General features: G+C 59.6%; 1 protein-coding gene across 3 annotated transcripts in view; it reads left to right on the forward strand.

Moving 5' to 3' along the window:
* The window catches only part of LOC137538746 (low choriolytic enzyme-like), a 1161243-nt gene that overhangs the window by 149565 nt on the left and 991388 nt on the right, over positions 1 to 20290 (forward strand). The window lies entirely within an intron of this gene.

Raw genomic sequence — 20290 nt, forward strand, 5'->3', positions numbered from 1 at the left:
CTCTCGGCATGTACAAGTATCAGGACCTCACCTCAGCCTGGTTCCAGTGGCGTGTTAGCGGCGTCCCGGAGTTAGCGCAGGCAGATGCTCAGCTCTCAGCATGTACAAGTATCAGGACCTCACCCCAGCCTGGTTCCAGTGGCGTGTTAGCAGCGTCCCGGAGTTAGTGCAGGCAGATGCACGGCTCGCCGCATGTACAAGTATCAGGACCTCACCCCAGCCTGGTTCCAGTGGCGTGTTAGCTGCGTCCCAGAGTTAGCGCAGGCAGATGCATGGCTCTCGGCATGTACAAGTATCTGGACCTCACCCCAGCCTGGTTCCAGTGGCGTGTGAGCGGCTTCCCGGAGTTAGTGCAGGCAGATGCGTGGCTCTCGGCATGTACAAGTATCAGGGCCTCACCCCAGCCACGTTCCAGTGGCGTGTTAATGGCGTCCTGGAGTTAGCGCAGGCAGATGCTCGGCTCTCGGCATGTACAAGTATCAGGACCTCACCCCAGCCTGGTTCCAGTGGCGTGTTAGCGGCGTCCCGGAGTTAGCGCAGGCAGATGCACGGCTCTCGGCATGTACAAGTATCAGGACCTCACCCCAGCCTGGTTCCAGTGGCGTGTTAGCGGCGTCCCGGAGTTAGTGCAGGCAGATGCACGGCTCTCTGCATGTACAAGTATCAGGACCTCACCCCAGCCTGGTTCCAGTGGCGTGTTAGCGGCGTCCTGGAGTTAGCGCAGGCAGATGCATGGCTCTCGGCATGTACAAGTATCAGGGCCTCCCCCCAGCCTGGTTCCAGTGGCGTGTTAGCAGCGTTCTGGAGTTAGCGGAGGCAGATGCACGGCTCTCGGCATGTACAAGTATCAGGACCTCACCCCAGCCTGGTTCCAGTGGCGTGTTAGCGGCGCCCTGGAGTTAGTGCAGGCAGATGCACGGCTCTCGGCATGTACAAGTATCAGGACCTCCCCCCAGCCTGGTTCCAGTGGTGTGTTAGCGGCGCCCTGGAGTTAGTGCAGGCAGATGCACGGCTCTCGGCATGTACAAGTATCAGGACCTCACCCTAGCCTGGTTCCAGTGGCGTGTTAGCGGCGTCCTGGAGTTAGTGCAGGCAGATGCACGGCTCTCGGCATGTACAAGTATCAGGACCTCACCTCAGCCTGGTTCCAGTGGCGTGTTAGCGGCGTCCCGGAGTTAGCGCAGGCTAATGCACGGCTCTCGGCATGTAGAAGTATCAGGACCTCACCCCAGCCAGGTTCCAGTGGCGTGTTAGCGGCGTCCCGGAGTTAGTGCAGGCAGATGCACGGCTCTCAGCATGTACAAGTATCAGGACCTCACCCTAGCCTGGTTCCAGTGGCGTGTTAGCGGCGTCCCAGAGTTAGTGCAGGCAGATGCACGGCTCTCGGCATGTACGAGTATCAGGACCTCACCCCAGCCTGGTTCCAGTGGCGTGTTAGCTGCGTCCCAGAGTTAGTGCAGGCAGATGCTCGGCTCTCGGCATGTACAAGTATCAGGACCTCACCCCAGCCAGGTTCCAGTGGCGTGTTAGCAGCGTCCTGGAGTTAGCGCAGGCAGATGCACGGCTCTCGGCATGTACAAGTATCAGGACCTCACCCCAGCCTGGTTCCAGTGGCGTGTTAGCGGCGTCCCAGAGTTAGCGCAGGCAGATGCACGGCTCTCGGCATGTACAAGTATCAGGACCTCACCCCAGCCTGGTTCCAGTGGCGTGTTAGCGGCGTCCCAGAGTTAGCGCAGGCAGATGCACGGCTCTCGGCATGTACAAGTATCAGGACCTCACCCCAGCCTGGTTCCAGTGGCGTGTTAGCGGCGCCCTGGAGTTAGTGCAGGCAGATGCACGGCTTTCGGCATGTACAAGTATCAGGACCTCACCCTAGCCTGGTTCCAGTGGCGTGTTAGCGGCGTCCTGGAGTTAGTGTAGGCAGATGCACGGCTCTCGGCATGTACAAGTATCAGGACCTCACCTCAGCCTGGTTCCAGTGGCGTGTTAGCGGCGTCCCGGAGTTAGCGCAGGCAGATGCTCGGCTCTCAGCATGTACAAGTATCAGGACCTCACCCCAGCCTGGTTCCAGTGGCGTGTTAGCAGCGTCCCGGAGTTAGTGCAGGCAGATGCACGGCTCTCCGCATGTACAAGTATCAGGACCTCACCCCAGCCTGGTTCCAGTGGCGTGTTAGCAGCGTCCCGGAGTTAGTGCAGGCAGATGCTCAGCTCTCGGCATGTAGAAGTATCAGGACCTCACCCCAGCCTGGTTCCAGTGGTGTGTTAGCGGCGTCCCAGAGTTAGCGCAGGCAGATGCATGGCTCTCGGCATGTAGAAGTATCAGGACCTCACCCTAGCCTGGTTCCAGTGGCGTGTTAGCTGCGTCCCAGAGTTAGTGCAGGCAGATGCTCGGCTCTCGGCATGTACAAGTATCAGGACCTCACCCCAGCCTGGTTCCAGTGGCGTGTTAACGACGTCCCAGAGTTAGCGCAGGCAAATGCACGGCTCTCGCCATGTATAATTATCAGGGCCTCACCCCAGCCTGGTTCCAGTGGCGTGTTAGCGGAGTCCTGGAGTTAGTGCAGGCAGATGCACGGCTCTCGGCATGTACAAGTATCAGGACCTCACCCCAGCCTGCTTCCAGTGGCGTGTTAGCGGTGCCCTGAAGTTAGTGCAGGCAGATGCTCGGCTCTCGGCATGTACAAGTATCAGGACCTCACCCCAGCCTGGTTCCAGTGGCGTGTTAACGACGTCCCAGAGTTAGTGCAGGCAGATGCTCGGCTCTCGGCATGTACAAGTATCAGGACCTCACCCCAGCCAGGTTCCAGTGGCGTGTTAGCGGCGTCCCAGAGTTAGCGCAGGCAGATGCTCGGCTCTCGGCATGTACAAGTATCAGGACCTCACCCCAGCCAGGTTCCAGTGGCGTGTTAGCGGCTTCCCGGAGTTAGCGCAGGCAGATGCTCGGCTCTCGGCATGTACAAGTATCAGGACCTCACCCCAGCCTGCTTCCAGTGGCGTGTTAGCGGCGTCCTGGAGTTAGTGCAGGCAGATGCATGGCTCTCGGCATGTACAAGTATCAGGACCTCACCCCAGCCTGCTTCAAGTGGCGTGTTAGCGGCGCCCTGGAGTTAGTGCAGGCAGATGCTCAGCTCTCGGCATGTACAAGTATCAGGACCTCACCCCAGCCTGGTTCCAGTGGCGTGTTAGCAGCGTCCCGGAGTTAGTGCAGGCAGATGCTCAGCTCTCGGCATGTAGAAGTATCAGGACCTCACCCCAGCCTGGTTCCAGTGGTGTGTTAGCGGCGTCCCAGAGTTAGCGCAGGCAGATGCATGGCTCTCGGCATGTACAAGTATCAGGACCTCACCCCAGCCTGGTTCCAGTGGCGTGTTAGCAGCGTCCCGGAGTTAGTGCAGGCAGATGCTCAGCTCTCGGCATGTAGAAGTATCAGGACCTCACCCCAGCCTGGTTCCAGTGGTGTGTTAGCGGCGTCCCAGAGTTAGCGCAGGCAGATGCATGGCTCTCGGCATGTACAAGTATCAGGACCTCACCCCAGCCTGCTTCCGGTGGCGTGTTAGCGGCGTCCCAGAGTTAGCGCAGGCAGATGCACGGCTCTCGGCATGTACAAGTATCAGGACCTCACCCCAGCCTGCTTCCAGTGGCGTGTTAGCGGCGTCCCAGAGTTAGCGCAGGCAGATGCACGGCTCTCGGCATGTACAAGTATCAGGGCCTCACCCCAGCCTGCTTCCAGTGGCGTGTTAGCAGCGTCCTGGAGTTAGCGCAGGCAGATGCACGGCTCTCGGCATGAACAAGTATCAGGACCTCACCCCAGCCTGCTTCCAGTGGCGTGTTAGCAGCGTCCTGGAGTTAGCGCAGGCAGATGCACGGCTCTCGGCATGAACAAGTATCAGGACCTCACCCCAGCCTGCTTCCAGTGGCGTGTTAGCGGCGTCCCAGAGTTAGCGCAGGCAGATGCACGGCTCTCGGCATGTACAAGTATCAGGACCTCACCCCAGCCTGGTTCCAGTGGCGTGTTAGCAGCGTCCCGGAGTTAGCGCAGGCAGATGCTCGGCTCTCGGCATGTACAAGTATCAGGACCTCACCCCAGCCTGGTTCCAGTGGCGTGTTAGCGGCGTCCCGGAGTTAGCGCAGGCAGATGCATGGCTCTCGGCATGTACAAGTATCAGGACCTCACCCCACCCTGCTTCCAGTGGCGTGTTAGCGGCGTCCTGGAGTTAGTGCAGGCAGATGCATGGCTCTCGGCATGTACAAGTATCAGGACCTCACCCCAGCCTGGTTCCAGTGGCGTGTTAGCGGCGCCCTGGACTTAGTGCAGGCAGATGCACGGCTCTCGGCATGTACAAGTATCAGGACCTCACCCCAGCCTGGTTCCAGTGGTATGTTAGCGACGTCCCGGAGTTAGCGCAGGCAGATGCACGGCTCTCAGCATGTACAAGTATCAGGACCTCACCCCAGCCAGGTTCCAGTGGCGTGTTAGCGGCGTCCTGGAGTTAGCGCAGACAGATGCACGGCTCTCGGCATGTACAAGTATCAGGACCTCACCCCAGCCTGGTTCCAGTGGTGTGTTAGCGGCGTCCCGGAGTTAGAGCAGGCAGATGCTCGGCTCTCGCCATGTACAAGTATCAGGGCCTCACCCCAGCCTGCTTCCAGTGGCGTGTTAGCGGCTTCCCGGAGTTAGCGCAGGCAGATGCTCGGCTCTTGGCATGTACAAGTATTAGGACCTCACCCCAGCCTGGTTACGTGTGGCGTGTTAGCGGCGTCCCGGAGTTAGCGCAGGCAGATGCTCGGCTCTCAGCATGTACAAGTATCAGGACCTCACCCCACCCTGGTTCCAGTGGCGTGTTAGCGGCGTCCTGGAGTTAGCGCAGGCAGATGCATGGCTCTCGGCATGTACAAGTATCAGGTCCTCCCCCCAGCCTGGTTCCAGTGGCGTGTTAGCAGCGTCCTGGAGTTAGCGCAGGCAGATGCACGGCTCTCGGCATGTACAAGTATCAGGACCTCACCCCAGCCTGGTTCCAGTGGCGTGTTAGCGGCGCCCTGGAGTTAGTGCAGGCAGATGCACGGCTCTCGGCATGTACAAGTATCAGGACTTCCCCCCAGCCTGGTTCCAGTGGTGTGTTAGCGGCGCCCTGGAGTTAGTGCAGGCAGATGCACGGCTCTCGGCATGTACAAGTATCAGGACCTCACCCTAGCCTGGTTCCAGTGGCGTGTTAGCGGCGTCCTGGAGTTAGTGCAGGCAGATGCACGGCTCTCGGCATGTACAAGTATCAGGACCTCACCTCAGCCTGGTTCCAGTGGCGTGTTAGCGGCGTCCCGGAGTTAGCGCAGGCTAATGCACGGCTCTCGGCATGTAGAAGTATCAGGACCTCACCCCAGCCAGGTTCCAGTGGCGTGTTAGCGGCGTCCCGGAGTTAGTGCAGGCAGATGCACGGCTCTCAGCATGTACAAGTATCAGGACCTCACCCTAGCCTGGTTCCAGTGGCGTGTTAGCGGCGTCCCAGAGTTAGTGCAGGCAGATGCACGGCTCTCGGCATGTACGAGTATCAGGACCTCACCCCAGCCTGGTTCCAGTGGCGTGTTAGCTGCGTCCCAGAGTTAGTGCAGGCAGATGCTCGGCTCTCGGCATGTACAAGTATCAGGACCTCACCCCAGCCAGGTTCCAGTGGCGTGTTAGCAGCGTCCTGGAGTTAGCGCAGGCAGATGCACGGCTCTCGGCATGTACAAGTATCAGGACCTCACCCCAGCCTGGTTCCAGTGGCGTGTTAGCGGCGTCCCAGAGTTAGCGCAGGCAGATGCACGGCTCTCGGCATGTACAAGTATCAGGACCTCACCCCAGCCTGGTTCCAGTGGCGTGTTAGCGGCGTCCCAGAGTTAGCGCAGGCAGATGCATGGCTCTCGGCATGTACAAGTATCAGGACCTCACCCCAGCCTGGTTCCAGTGGCGTGTTAGCAGCGTCCCAGGGTTAGCGCAGGCAGATGCTCAGCTCTCGGCATGTACAAGTATCAGGACCTCACCCCAGCCTGGTTCCAGTGGCGTGTTAGCGGCGCCCTGGAGTTAGTGTAGGCAGATGCACGGCTCTCGGCATGTACAAGTATCAGGACCTCACCCTAGCCTGGTTCCAGTGGCGTGTTAGCGGCGTCCTGGAGTTAGTGCAGGCAGATGCACGGCTCTCGGCATGTACAAGTATCAGGACCTCACCTCAGCCTGGTTCCAGTGGCGTGTTAGCGGCGTCCCGGAGTTAGCGCAGGCTGATGCACGGCTCTCGGCATGTAGAAGTATCAGGACCTCACCTCAGCAAGGTTCCAGTGGCGTGTTAGCGGCGTCCCCGAGTTAGCGCAGGCAGATGCTCGGCTCTCAGCATGTACAAGTATCAGGACCTCACCCCAGCCTGGTTCCAGTGGCGTGTTAGCAGCGTCCCGGAGTTAGTGCAGGCAGATGCACGGCTCTCCGCATGTACAAGTATCAGGACCTCACCCCAGCCTGGTTCCAGTGGCGTGTTAGCTGCGTCCCAGAGTTAGCGCAGGCAGATGCATGGCTCTCGGCATGTACAAGTATCTGGACCTCACCCCAGCCTGGTTCCAGTGGCGTGTGAGCGGCTTCCCGGAGTTAGTGCAGGCAGATGCGTGGCTCTCGGCATGTACAAGTATCAGGGCCTCACCCCAGCCAGGTTCCAGTTACGTGTTAATGGCGTCCTGGAGTTAGCGCAGGCAGATGCTCGGCTCTCGGCATGTACAAGTATCAGGACCTCACCCCAGCCTGGTTCCAGTGGCGTGTTAGCGGCGTCCCGGAGTTAGCGCAGGCAGATGCACGGCTCTCGGCATGTACAAGTATCAGGACCTCACGCCAGCCTGGTTCCAGTGGCGTGTTAGCGGCGTCCCGGAGTTAGTGCAGGCAGATGCACGGCTCTCTGCATGTACAAGTATCAGGACCTCACCCCAGCCTGGTTCCAGTGGCGTGTTAGCGGCGTCCTGGAGTTAGCGCAGGCAGATGCATGGCTCTCGGCATGTACAAGTATCAGGACCTCACCCCAGCCTGCTTCCAGTGGCATGTTAGCAGCGTCCCAGAGTTAGCGCAGGCAGATGCTCAGCTCTCGGCACGTACAAGTATCAGGACCTCACCCCAGCCTGGTTCCAGTGGCGTGTTAGCGGCGCCCTGGAGTTAGTGCAGGCAGATGCACGGCTCTCGGCATGTACAAGTATCAGGACCTCACCCTAGCCTGGTTCCAGTGGCGTGTTAGAGGCGTCCTGGAGTTAGTGCAGGCAGATGCACGGCTCTCGGCATGTACAAGTATCAGGACCTCACCTCAGCCTGGTTCCAGTGGCGTGTTAGCGGCGTCCCGGAGTTAGCGCAGGGTGATGCACGGCTCTCGGCATGTAGAAGTATCAGGACCTCACCCCAGCCAGGTTCCAGTGGCGTGTTAGCGGCGTCCCGGAGTTAGTGCAGGCAGATGCATGGCTCTCAGCATGTACAAGTATCAGGACCTCACCCTAGCCTGGTTCCAGTGGCGTGTTAGCGGCGTCCCAGAGTTAGTGCAGGCAGATGCACGGCTCTCGGCATGTACAAGTATCAGGACCTCACCCCAGCCTGGTTCCAGTGGCGTGTTAGCTGCGTCCCAGAGTTAGTGCAGGCAGATGCTCGGCTCTCGGCATGTACAAGTATCAGGACCTCACCCCAGCCAGGTTCCAGTGGCGTGTTAGCAGCGTCCTGGAGTTAGTGCAGGCAGATGCACGGCTCTCGGCATGTACAAGTATCAGGACCTCACCCCAGCCTGGTTCCAGTGGCGTGTTAGCGGCGTCCCAGAGTTAGCGCAGGCAGATGCATGGCTCTCGGCATGTACAAGTATCAGGACCTCACCCCAGCCTGCTTCCAGTGGCGTGTTAGCGGCGTCCTGGAGTTAGCGCAGACAGATGCATGGCTCTCAGCATGTACAAGTATCAGGACCTCACCCCAGCCTGGTTCCAGTGGCGTGTTAATGGCGTCCTGGAGTTAGCGCAGACAGATGCATGGCTCTCGGCATGTACAAGTATCAGGACCTCACCCCAGCCTGGTTCCAGTGGCGTGTTAGCGGCGTCCCGGAGTTAGTGCAGGCAGATGCACGGCTCTCGGCATGTACAAGTATCAGGACCTCACCCCAGCCTGGTTCCAGTGGCGTGTTAGCGGCGTCCTGGAGTTAGTGCAGGCAGATGCACGGCTCTCGGCATGTACAAGTATCAGGACCTCACCCTAGCCTGGTTCCAGTGGCGAGTTAGCGGCGTCCTGGAGTTAGTGCAGGCAGATGCACGGCTCTCGGCATGTACAAGTATCAGGACCTCACCTCAGCCTGGTTCCAGTGGCGTGTTAGCGGCGTCCCGGAGTTAGCGCAGGCTGATGCACGGCTCTCGGCATGTAGAAGTATCAGGACCTCACCCCAGCCAGGTTCCAGTGGCGTGTTAGCGGCGTCCCGGAGTTAGTGCAGGCAGATGCACGGCTCTCAGCATGTACAAGTATCAGGACCTCACCCTAGCCTGGTTCCAGTGGCGTGTTAGCGGCGTCCCAGAGTTAGTGCAGGCAGATGCTCGGCTCTCGGCATGTACAAGTATCAGGACCTCACCCCAGCCTGGTTCCAGTGGTGTGTTAGCGGCGTCCTGGAGTTAGTGCAGGCAGATGCACGGCTCTCGGCATGTACAAGTATCAGGACCTCACCCCAGCCTGCTTCCAGTGGCGTGTTAGCGGCGTCCTGGAGTTAGTGCAGGCAGATGCACAGCTCTCGGCATGTAGAAGTATCAGGACCTCACCCCAGCCAGGTTACAGTGGCGTGTTAGCGGCGTCCCAGAGTTAGCGCAGGCAGATGCATGGCTCTCGGCATGTACAAGTATCAGGACCTCACCCCAGCCTGGTTCCAGTGGCGTGTTAGCGGCGTCCCAGAGTTAGCGCAGGCAGATGCACGGCTCTCGGCATGTACAAGTATCAGGACCTCACCCCAGCCTGGTTCCAGTGGCGTGTTAGCAGCGTCCCAGAGTTAGCGCAGGCAGATGCTCAGCTCTCGGCATGTACAAGTATCAGGACCTCACCCCAGCCTGGTTCCAGTGGCGTGTTAGCGGCGCCCTGGAGTTAGTGCAGGCAGATGCACGGCTCTCGGCATGTACAAGTATCAGGACCTCCCCCCAGCCTGGTTCCAGTGGCGTGTTAGCGGCGCCCTGGAGTTAGTGCAGGCAGATGCACGGCTCTCGGCATGTACAAGTATCAGGACCTCACCCTAGCCTGGTTCCAGTGGCGTGTTAGCGGCGTCCTGGAGTTAGTGCAGGCAGATGCACGGCTCTCGGCATGTACAAGTATCAGGACCTCACCTCAGCCTGGTTCCAGTGGCGTGTTAGCAGCGTCCCGGAGTTAGTGCAGGCAGATGCACGGCTCTCCGCATGTACAAGTATCAGGACCTCACCCCAGCCTGGTTCCAGTGGCGTGTTAGCTGCGTCCCAGAGTTAGCGCAGGCAGATGCATGGCTCTCGGCATGTACAAGTATCTGGACCTCACCCCAGCCTGGTTCCAGTGGCGTGTGAGCGGCTTCCCGGAGTTAGTGCAGGCAGATGCGTGCCTCTCGGCATGTACAAGTATCAGGGCCTCACCCCAGCCACGTTCCAGTGGCGTGTTAATGGCGTCCTGGAGTTAGCGCAGGCAGATGCTCGGCTCTCGGCATGTACAAGTATCAGGACCTCACCCCAGCCTGGTTCAGTGGCGTGTTAGCGGCCGTCCCGGAGTTAGCGCAGGCAGATGCACGGCTCTCGGCATGTACAAGTATCAGGACCTCACCCCAGCCTGGTTCCAGTGGCGTGTTAGCGGCGTCCCGGAGTTAGTGCAGGCAGATGCACGGCTCTCTGCATGTACAAGTATCAGGACCTCACCCCAGCCTGGTTCCAGTGGCGTGTTAGCGGCGTCCTGGAGTTAGCGCAGGCAGATGCATGGCTCTCGGCATGTACAAGTATCAGGGCCTCCCCCCAGCCTGGTTCCAGTGGCGTGTTAGCAGCATCCTGGAGTTAGCGCAGGCAGATGCACGGCTCTCGGCATGTACAAGTATCAGGACCTCACCCCAGCCTGGTTCCAGTGGCGTGTTAGCGGCGCCCTGGAGTTAGTGCAGGCAGATGCACGGCTCTCGGCATGTACAAGTATCAGGACCTCCCCCCAGCCTGGTTCCAGTGGTGTGTTAGCGGCGCCCTGGAGTTAGTGCAGGCAGATGCACGGCTCTCGGCATGTACAAGTATCAGGACCTCACCCTAGCCTGGTTCCAGTGGCGTGTTAGCGGCGTCCTGGAGTTAGTGCAGGCAGATGCATGGCTCTCGGCATGTACAAGTATCAGGACCTCACCCCAGCCTGGTTCCAGTGGCGTGTTAGCAGCGTCCCGGAGTTAGTGCAGGCAGATGCACGGCTCTCCGCATGTACAAGTATCAGGACCTCACCCCAGCCTGGTTCCAGTGGCGTGTTAGCTGCGTCCCAGAGTTAGCGCAGGCAGATGCATGGCTCTCGGCATGTACAAGTATCTGGACCTCACCCCAGCCTGGTTCCAGTGGCGTGTGAGCGGCTTCCCGGAGTTAGTGCAGGCAGATGCGTGGCTCTCGGCATGTACAAGTATCAGGGCCTCACCCCAGCCAGGTTCCAGTTACGTGTTAATGGCGTCCTGGAGTTAGCGCAGGCAGATGCTCGGCTCTCGGCATGTACAAGTATCAGGACCTCACCCCAGCCTGGTTCCAGTGGCGTGTTAGCGGCGTCCCGGAGTTAGCGCAGGCAGATGCACGGCTCTCGGCATGTACAAGTATCAGGACCTCACGCCAGCCTGGTTCCAGTGGCGTGTTAGCGGCGTCCCGGAGTTAGTGCAGGCAGATGCACGGCTCTCTGCATGTACAAGTATCAGGACCTCACCCCAGCCTGGTTCCAGTGGCGTGTTAGCGGCGTCCTGGAGTTAGCGCAGGCAGATGCATGGCTCTCGGCATGTACAAGTATCAGGACCTCACCCCAGCCTGCTTCCAGTGGCATGTTAGCAGCGTCCCAGAGTTAGCGCAGGCAGATGCTCAGCTCTCGGCACGTACAAGTATCAGGACCTCACCCCAGCCTGGTTCCAGTGGCGTGTTAGCGGCGCCCTGGAGTTAGTGCAGGCAGATGCACGGCTCTCGGCATGTACAAGTATCAGGACCTCACCCTAGCCTGGTTCCAGTGGCGTGTTAGAGGCGTCCTGGAGTTAGTGCAGGCAGATGCACGGCTCTCGGCATGTACAAGTATCAGGACCTCACCTCAGCCTGGTTCCAGTGGCGTGTTAGCGGCGTCCCGGAGTTAGCGCAGGGTGATGCACGGCTCTCGGCATGTAGAAGTATCAGGACCTCACCCCAGCCAGGTTCCAGTGGCGTGTTAGCGGCGTCCCGGAGTTAGTGCAGGCAGATGCATGGCTCTCAGCATGTACAAGTATCAGGACCTCACCCTAGCCTGGTTCCAGTGGCGTGTTAGCGGCGTCCCAGAGTTAGTGCAGGCAGATGCACGGCTCTCGGCATGTACAAGTATCAGGACCTCACCCCAGCCTGGTTCCAGTGGCGTGTTAGCTGCGTCCCAGAGTTAGTGCAGGCAGATGCTCGGCTCTCGGCATGTACAAGTATCAGGACCTCACCCCAGCCAGGTTCCAGTGGCGTGTTAGCAGCGTCCTGGAGTTAGTGCAGGCAGATGCACGGCTCTCGGCATGTACAAGTATCAGGACCTCACCCCAGCCTGGTTCCAGTGGCGTGTTAGCGGCGTCCCAGAGTTAGCGCAGGCAGATGCATGGCTCTCGGCATGTACAAGTATCAGGACCTCACCCCAGCCTGCTTCCAGTGGCGTGTTAGCGGCGTCCTGGAGTTAGCGCAGACAGATGCATGGCTCTCAGCATGTACAAGTATCAGGACCTCACCCCAGCCTGGTTCCAGTGGCGTGTTAATGGCGTCCTGGAGTTAGCGCAGACAGATGCATGGCTCTCGGCATGTACAAGTATCAGGACCTCACCCCAGCCTGGTTCCAGTGGCGTGTTAGCGGCGTCCCGGAGTTAGTGCAGGCAGATGCACGGCTCTCGGCATGTACAAGTATCAGGACCTCACCCCAGCCTGGTTCCAGTGGCGTGTTAGCGGCGTCCTGGAGTTAGTGCAGGCAGATGCACGGCTCTCGGCATGTACAAGTATCAGGACCTCACCCTAGCCTGGTTCCAGTGGCGAGTTAGCGGCGTCCTGGAGTTAGTGCAGGCAGATGCACGGCTCTCGGCATGTACAAGTATCAGGACCTCACCTCAGCCTGGTTCCAGTGGCGTGTTAGCGGCGTCCCGGAGTTAGCGCAGGCTGATGCACGGCTCTCGGCATGTAGAAGTATCAGGACCTCACCCCAGCCAGGTTCCAGTGGCGTGTTAGCGGCGTCCCGGAGTTAGTGCAGGCAGATGCACGGCTCTCAGCATGTACAAGTATCAGGACCTCACCCCAGCCTGCTTCCAGTGGCGTGTTAGCAGCGTCCTGGAGTTAGCGCAGGCAGATGCACGGCTCTCGGCATGAACAAGTATCAGGACCTCACCCCAGCCTGCTTCCAGTGGCGTGTTAGCAGCGTCCTGGAGTTAGCGCAGGCAGATGCACGGCTCTCGGCATGAACAAGTATCAGGACCTCACCCCAGCCTGCTTCCAGTGGCGTGTTAGCGGCGTCCCAGAGTTAGCGCAGGCAGATGCACGGCTCTCGGCATGTACAAGTATCAGGACCTCACCCCAGCCTGGTTCCAGTGGCGTGTTAGCAGCGTCCCGGAGTTAGCGCAGGCAGATGCTCGGCTCTCGGCATGTACAAGTATCAGGACCTCACCCCAGCCTGGTTCCAGTGGCGTGTTAGCGGCGTCCCGGAGTTAGCGCAGGCAGATGCATGGCTCTCGGCATGTACAAGTATCAGGACCTCACCCCACCCTGCTTCCAGTGGCGTGTTAGCGGCGTCCTGGAGTTAGTGCAGGCAGATGCATGGCTCTCGGCATGTACAAGTATCAGGACCTCACCCCAGCCTGGTTCCAGTGGCGTGTTAGCGGCGCCCTGGACTTAGTGCAGGCAGATGCACGGCTCTCGGCATGTACAAGTATCAGGACCTCACCCCAGCCTGGTTCCAGTGGTATGTTAGCGACGTCCCGGAGTTAGCGCAGGCAGATGCACGGCTCTCAGCATGTACAAGTATCAGGACCTCACCCCAGCCAGGTTCCAGTGGCGTGTTAGCGGCGTCCTGGAGTTAGCGCAGACAGATGCACGGCTCTCGGCATGTACAAGTATCAGGACCTCACCCCAGCCTGGTTCCAGTGGTGTGTTAGCGGCGTCCCGGAGTTAGAGCAGGCAGATGCTCGGCTCTCGCCATGTACAAGTATCAGGGCCTCACCCCAGCCTGCTTCCAGTGGCGTGTTAGCGGCTTCCCGGAGTTAGCGCAGGCAGATGCTCGGCTCTTGGCATGTACAAGTATTAGGACCTCACCCCAGCCTGGTTACGTGTGGCGTGTTAGCGGCGTCCCGGAGTTAGCGCAGGCAGATGCTCGGCTCTCAGCATGTACAAGTATCAGGACCTCACCCCAGCCTGGTTCCAGTGGCGTGTTAGCGGCGTCCTGGAGTTAGCGCAGGCAGATGCATGGCTCTCGGCATGTACAAGTATCAGGTCCTCCCCCCAGCCTGGTTCCAGTGGCGTGTTAGCAGCGTCCTGGAGTTAGCGCAGGCAGATGCACGGCTCTCGGCATGTACAAGTATCAGGACCTCACCCCAGCCTGGTTCCAGTGGCGTGTTAGCGGCGCCCTGGAGTTAGTGCAGGCAGATGCACGGCTCTCGGCATGTACAAGTATCAGGACTTCCCCCCAGCCTGGTTCCAGTGGTGTGTTAGCGGCGCCCTGGAGTTAGTGCAGGCAGATGCACGGCTCTCGGCATGTACAAGTATCAGGACCTCACCCTAGCCTGGTTCCAGTGGCGTGTTAGCGGCGTCCTGGAGTTAGTGCAGGCAGATGCACGGCTCTCGGCATGTACAAGTATCAGGACCTCACCTCAGCCTGGTTCCAGTGGCGTGTTAGCGGCGTCCCGGAGTTAGCGCAGGCTAATGCACGGCTCTCGGCATGTAGAAGTATCAGGACCTCACCCCAGCCAGGTTCCAGTGGCGTGTTAGCGGCGTCCCGGAGTTAGTGCAGGCAGATGCACGGCTCTCAGCATGTACAAGTATCAGGACCTCACCCTAGCCTGGTTCCAGTGGCGTGTTAGCGGCGTCCCAGAGTTAGTGCAGGCAGATGCACGGCTCTCGGCATGTACGAGTATCAGGACCTCACCCCAGCCTGGTTCCAGTGGCGTGTTAGCTGCGTCCCAGAGTTAGTGCAGGCAGATGCTCGGCTCTCGGCATGTACAAGTATCAGGACCTCACCCCAGCCAGGTTCCAGTGGCGTGTTAGCAGCGTCCTGGAGTTAGCGCAGGCAGATGCACGGCTCTCGGCATGTACAAGTATCAGGACCTCACCCCAGCCTGGTTCCAGTGGCGTGTTAGCGGCGTCCCAGAGTTAGCGCAGGCAGATGCACGGCTCTCGGCATGTACAAGTATCAGGACCTCACCCCAGCCTGGTTCCAGTGGCGTGTTAGCGGCGTCCCAGAGTTAGCGCAGGCAGATGCATGGCTCTCGGCATGTACAAGTATCAGGACCTCACCCCAGCCTGGTTCCAGTGGCGTGTTAGCAGCGTCCCAGGGTTAGCGCAGGCAGATGCTCAGCTCTCGGCATGTACAAGTATCAGGACCTCACCCCAGCCTGGTTCCAGTGGCGTGTTAGCGGCGCCCTGGAGTTAGTGTAGGCAGATGCACGGCTCTCGGCATGTACAAGTATCAGGACCTCACCCTAGCCTGGTTCCAGTGGCGTGTTAGCGGCGTCCTGGAGTTAGTGCAGGCAGATGCACGGCTCTCGGCATGTACAAGTATCAGGACCTCACCTCAGCCTGGTTCCAGTGGCGTGTTAGCGGCGTCCCGGAGTTAGCGCAGGCTGATGCACGGCTCTCGGCATGTAGAAGTATCAGGACCTCACCTCAGCAAGGTTCCAGTGGCGTGTTAGCGGCGTCCCCGAGTTAGCGCAGGCAGATGCTCGGCTCTCAGCATGTACAAGTATCAGGACCTCACCCCAGCCTGGTTCCAGTGGCGTGTTAGCAGCGTCCCGGAGTTAGTGCAGGCAGATGCACGGCTCTCCGCATGTACAAGTATCAGGACCTCACCCCAGCCTGGTTCCAGTGGCGTGTTAGCTGCGTCCCAGAGTTAGCGCAGGCAGATGCATGGCTCTCGGCATGTACAAGTATCTGGACCTCACCCCAGCCTGGTTCCAGTGGCGTGTGAGCGGCTTCCCGGAGTTAGTGCAGGCAGATGCGTGGCTCTCGGCATGTACAAGTATCAGGGCCTCACCCCAGCCAGGTTCCAGTTACGTGTTAATGGCGTCCTGGAGTTAGCGCAGGCAGATGCTCGGCTCTCGGCATGTACAAGTATCAGGACCTCACCCCAGCCTGGTTCCAGTGGCGTGTTAGCGGCGTCCCGGAGTTAGCTCAGGCAGATGCACGGCTCTCGGCATGTACAAGTATCAGGACCTCACGCCAGCCTGGTTCCAGTGGCGTGTTAGCGGCGTCCCGGAGTTAGTGCAGGCAGATGCACGGCTCTCTGCATGTACAAGTATCAGGACCTCACCCCAGCCTGGTTCCAGTGGCGTGTTAGCGGCGTCCTGGAGTTAGCGCAGGCAGATGCATGGCTCTCGGCATGTACAAGTATCAGGACCTCACCCCAGCCTGCTTCCAGTGGCATGTTAGCAGCGTCCCAGAGTTAGCGCAGGCAGATGCTCAGCTCTCGGCACGTACAAGTATCAGGACCTCACCCCAGCCTGGTTCCAGTGGCGTGTTAGCGGCGCCCTGGAGTTAGTGCAGGCAGATGCACGGCTCTCGGCATGTACAAGTATCAGGACCTCACCCTAGCCTGGTTCCAGTGGCGTGTTAGAGGCGTCCTGGAGTTAGTGCAGGCAGATGCACGGCTCTCGGCATGTACAAGTATCAGGACCTCACCTCAGCCTGGTTCCAGTGGCGTGTTAGCGGCGTCCCGGAGTTAGCGCAGGGTGATGCACGGCTCTCGGCATGTAGAAGTATCAGGACCTCACCCCAGCCAGGTTCCAGTGGCGTGTTAGCGGCGTCCCGGAGTTAGTGCAGGCAGATGCATGGCTCTCAGCATGTACAAGTATCAGGACCTCACCCTAGCCTGGTTCCAGTGGCGTGTTAGCGGCGTCCCAGAGTTAGTGCAGGCAGATGCACGGCTCTCGGCATGTACAAGTATCAGGACCTCACCCCAGCCTGGTTCCAGTGGCGTGTTAGCTGCGTCCCAGAGTTAGTGCAGGCAGATGCTCGGCTCTCGGCATGTACAAGTATCAGGACCTCACCCCAGCCAGGTTCCAGTGGCGTGTTAGCAGCGTCCTGGAGTTAGTGCAGGCAGATGCACGGCTCTCGGCATGTACAAGTATCAGGACCTCACCCCAGCCTGGTTCCAGTGGCGTGTTAGCGGCGTCCCAGAGTTAGCGCAGGCAGATGCATGGCTCTCGGCATGTACAAGTATCAGGACCTCACCCCAGCCTGCTTCCAGTGGCGTGTTAGCGGCGTCCTGGAGTTAGCGCAGACAGATGCATGGCTCTCAGCATGTACAAGTATCAGGACCTCACCCCAGCCTGGTTCCAGTGGCGTGTTAATGGCGTCCTGGAGTTAGCGCAGACAGATGCATGGCTCTCGGCATGTACAAGTATCAGGACCTCACCCCAGCCTTGTTCCAGTGGCGTGTTAGCGGCGTCCCGGAGTTAGTGCAGGCAGATGCACGGCTCTCGGCATGTACAAGTATCAGGACCTCACCCCAGCCTGGTTCCAGTGGCGTGTTAGCGGCGTCCTGGAGTTAGTGCAGGCAGATGCACGGCTCTCGGCATGTACAAGTATCAGGACCTCACCCTAGCCTGGTTCCAGTGGCGAGTTAGCGGCGTCCTGGAGTTAGTGCAGGCAGATGCACGGCTCTCGGCATGTACAAGTATCAGGACCTCACCTCAGCCTGGTTCCAGTGGCGTGTTAGCGGCGTCCCGGAGTTAGCGCAGGCTGATGCACGGCTCTCGGCATGTAGAAGTATCAGGACCTCACCCCAGCCAGGTTCCAGTGGCGTGTTAGCGGCGTCCCGGAGTTAGTGCAGGCAGATGCACGGCTCTCAGCATGTACAAGTATCAGGACCTCACCCTAGCCTGGTTCCAGTGGCGTGTTAGCGGCGTCCCAGAGTTAGTGCAGGCAGATGCTCGGCTCTCGGCATGTACAAGTATCAGGACCTCACCCCAGCCTGGTTCCAGTGGTGTGTTAGCGGCGTCCTGGAGTTAGTGCAGGCAGATGCACGGCTCTCGGCATGTACAAGTATCAGGACCTCACCCCAGCCTGCTTCCAGTGGCGTGTTAGCGGCGTCCTGGAGTTAGTGCAGGCAGATGCACAGCTCTCGGCATGTAGAAGTATCAGGACCTCACCCCAGCCAGGTTACAGTGGCGTGTTAGCGGCGTCCCAGAGTTAGCGCAGGCAGATGCATGGCTCTCGGCATGTACAAGTATCAGGACCTCACCCCAGCCTGGTTCCAGTGGCGTGTTAGCGGCGTCCCAGAGTTAGCGCAGGCAGATGCACGGCTCTCGGCATGTACAAGTATCAGGACCTCACCCCAGCCTGGTTCCAGTGGCGTGTTAGCAGCGTCCCAGAGTTAGCGCAGGCAGATGCTCAGCTCTCGGCATGTACAAGTATCAGGACCTCACCCCAGCCTGGTTCCAGTGGCGTGTTAGCGGCGCCCTGGAGTTAGTGCAGGCAGATGCACGGCTCTCGGCATGTACAAGTATCAGGACCTCCCCCCAGCCTGGTTCCAGTGGCGTGTTAGCGGCGCCCTGGAGTTAGTGCAGGCAGATGCACGGCTCTCGGCATGTACAAGTATCAGGACCTCACCCTAGCCTGGTTCCAGTGGCGTGTTAGCGGCGTCCTGGAGTTAGTGCAGGCAGATGCACGGCTCTCGGCATGTACAAGTATCAGGACCTCACCTCAGCCTGGTTCCAGTGGCGTGTTAGCAGCGTCCCGGAGTTAGTGCAGGCAGATGCACGGCTCTCCGCATGTACAAGTATCAGGACCTCACCCCAGCCTGGTTCCAGTGGCGTGTTAGCTGCGTCCCAGAGTTAGCGCAGGCAGATGCATGGCTCTCGGCATGTACAAGTATCTGGACCTCACCCCAGCCTGGTTCCAGTGGCGTGTGAGCGGCTTCCCGGAGTTAGTGCAGGCAGATGCGTGCCTCTCGGCATGTACAAGTATCAGGGCCTCACCCCAGCCACGTTCCAGTGGCGTGTTAATGGCGTCCTGGAGTTAGCGCAGGCAGATGCTCGGCTCTCGGCATGTACAAGTATCAGGACCTCACCCCAGCCTGGTTCAGTGGCGTGTTAGCGGCCGTCCCGGAGTTAGCGCAGGCAGATGCACGGCTCTCGGCATGTACAAGTATCAGGACCTCACCCCAGCCTGGTTCCAGTGGCGTGTTAGCGGCGTCCCGGAGTTAGTGCAGGCAGATGCACGGCTCTCTGCATGTACAAGTATCAGGACCTCACCCCAGCCTGGTTCCAGTGGCGTGTTAGCGGCGTCCTGGAGTTAGCGCAGGCAGATGCATGGCTCTCGGCATGTACAAGTATCAGGGCCTCCCCCCAGCCTGGTTCCAGTGGCGTGTTAGCAGCATCCTGGAGTTAGCGCAGGCAGATGCACGGCTCTCGGCATGTACAAGTATCAGGACCTCACCCCAGCCTGGTTCCAGTGGCGTGTTAGCGGCGCCCTGGAGTTAGTGCAGGCAGATGCACGGCTCTCGGCATGTACAAGTATCAGGACCTCCCCCCAGCCTGGTTCCAGTGGTGTGTTAGCGGCGCCCTGGAGTTAGTGCAGGCAGATGCACGGCTCTCGGCATGTACAAGTATCAGGACCTCACCCTAGCCTGGTTCCAGTGGCGTGTTAGCGGCGTCCTGGAGTTAGTGCAGGCAGATGCATGGCTCTCGGCATGTACAAGTATCAGGACCTCACCCCAGCCTGGTTCCAGTGGCGTGTTAGCAGCGTCCCGGAGTTAGTGCAGGCAGATGCACGGCTCTCCGCATGTACAAGTATCAGGACCTCACCCCAGCCTGGTTCCAGTGGCGTGTTAGCTGCGTCCCAGAGTTAGCGCAGGCAGATGCATGGCTCTCGGCATGTACAAGTATCTGGACCTCACCCCAGCCTGGTTCCAGTGGCGTGTGAGCGGCTTCCCGGAGTTAGTGCAGGCAGATGCGTGGCTCTCGGCATGTACAAGTATCAGGGCCTCACCCCAGCCAGGTTCCAGTTACGTGTTAATGGCGTCCTGGAGTTAGCGCAGGCAGATGCTCGGCTCTCGGCATGTACAAGTATCAGGACCTCACCCCAGCCTGGTTCCAGTGGCGTGTTAGCGGCGTCCCGGAGTTAGCGCAGGCAGATGCACGGCTCTCGGCATGTACAAGTATCAGGACCTCACGCCAGCCTGGTTCCAGTGGCGTGTTAGCGGCGTCCCGGAGTTAGTGCAGGCAGATGCACGGCTCTCTGCATGTACAAGTATCAGGACCTCACCCCAGCCTGGTTCCAGTGGCGTGTTAGCGGCGTCCTGGAGTTAGCGCAGGCAGATGCATGGCTCTCGGCATGTACAAGTATCAGGACCTCACCCCAGCCTGCTTCCAGTGGCATGTTAGCAGCGTCCCAGAGTTAGCGCAGGCAGATGCTCAGCTCTCGGCACGTACAAGTATCAGGACCTCACCCCAGCCTGGTTCCAGTGGCGTGTTAGCGGCGCCCTGGAGTTAGTGCAGGCAGATGCACGGCTCTCGGCATGTACAAGTATCAGGACCTCACCCTAGCCTGGTTCCAGTGGCGTGTTAGAGGCGTCCTGGAGTTAGTGCAGGCAGATGCACGGCTCTCGGCATGTACAAGTATCAGGACCTCACCTCAGCCTGGTTCCAGTGGCGTGTTAGCGGCGTCCCGGAGTTAGCGCAGGGTGATGCACGGCTCTCGGCATGTAGAAGTATCAGGACCTCACCCCAGCCAGGTTCCAGTGGCGTGTTAGCGGCGTCCCGGAGTTAGTGCAGGCAGATGCATGGCTCTCAGCATGTACAAGTATCAGGACCTCACCCTAGCCTGGTTCCAGTGGCGTGTTAGCGGCGTCCCAGAGTTAGTGCAGGCAGATGCACGGCTCTCGGCATGTACAAGTATCAGGACCTCACCCCAGCCTGGTTCCAGT

The sequence above is a fragment of the Hyperolius riggenbachi genome, chromosome 11 (genome assembly GCF_040937935.1).
Source record: "Hyperolius riggenbachi isolate aHypRig1 chromosome 11, aHypRig1.pri, whole genome shotgun sequence".
Taxonomy (NCBI): Eukaryota; Metazoa; Chordata; class Amphibia; order Anura; family Hyperoliidae; genus Hyperolius; species Hyperolius riggenbachi.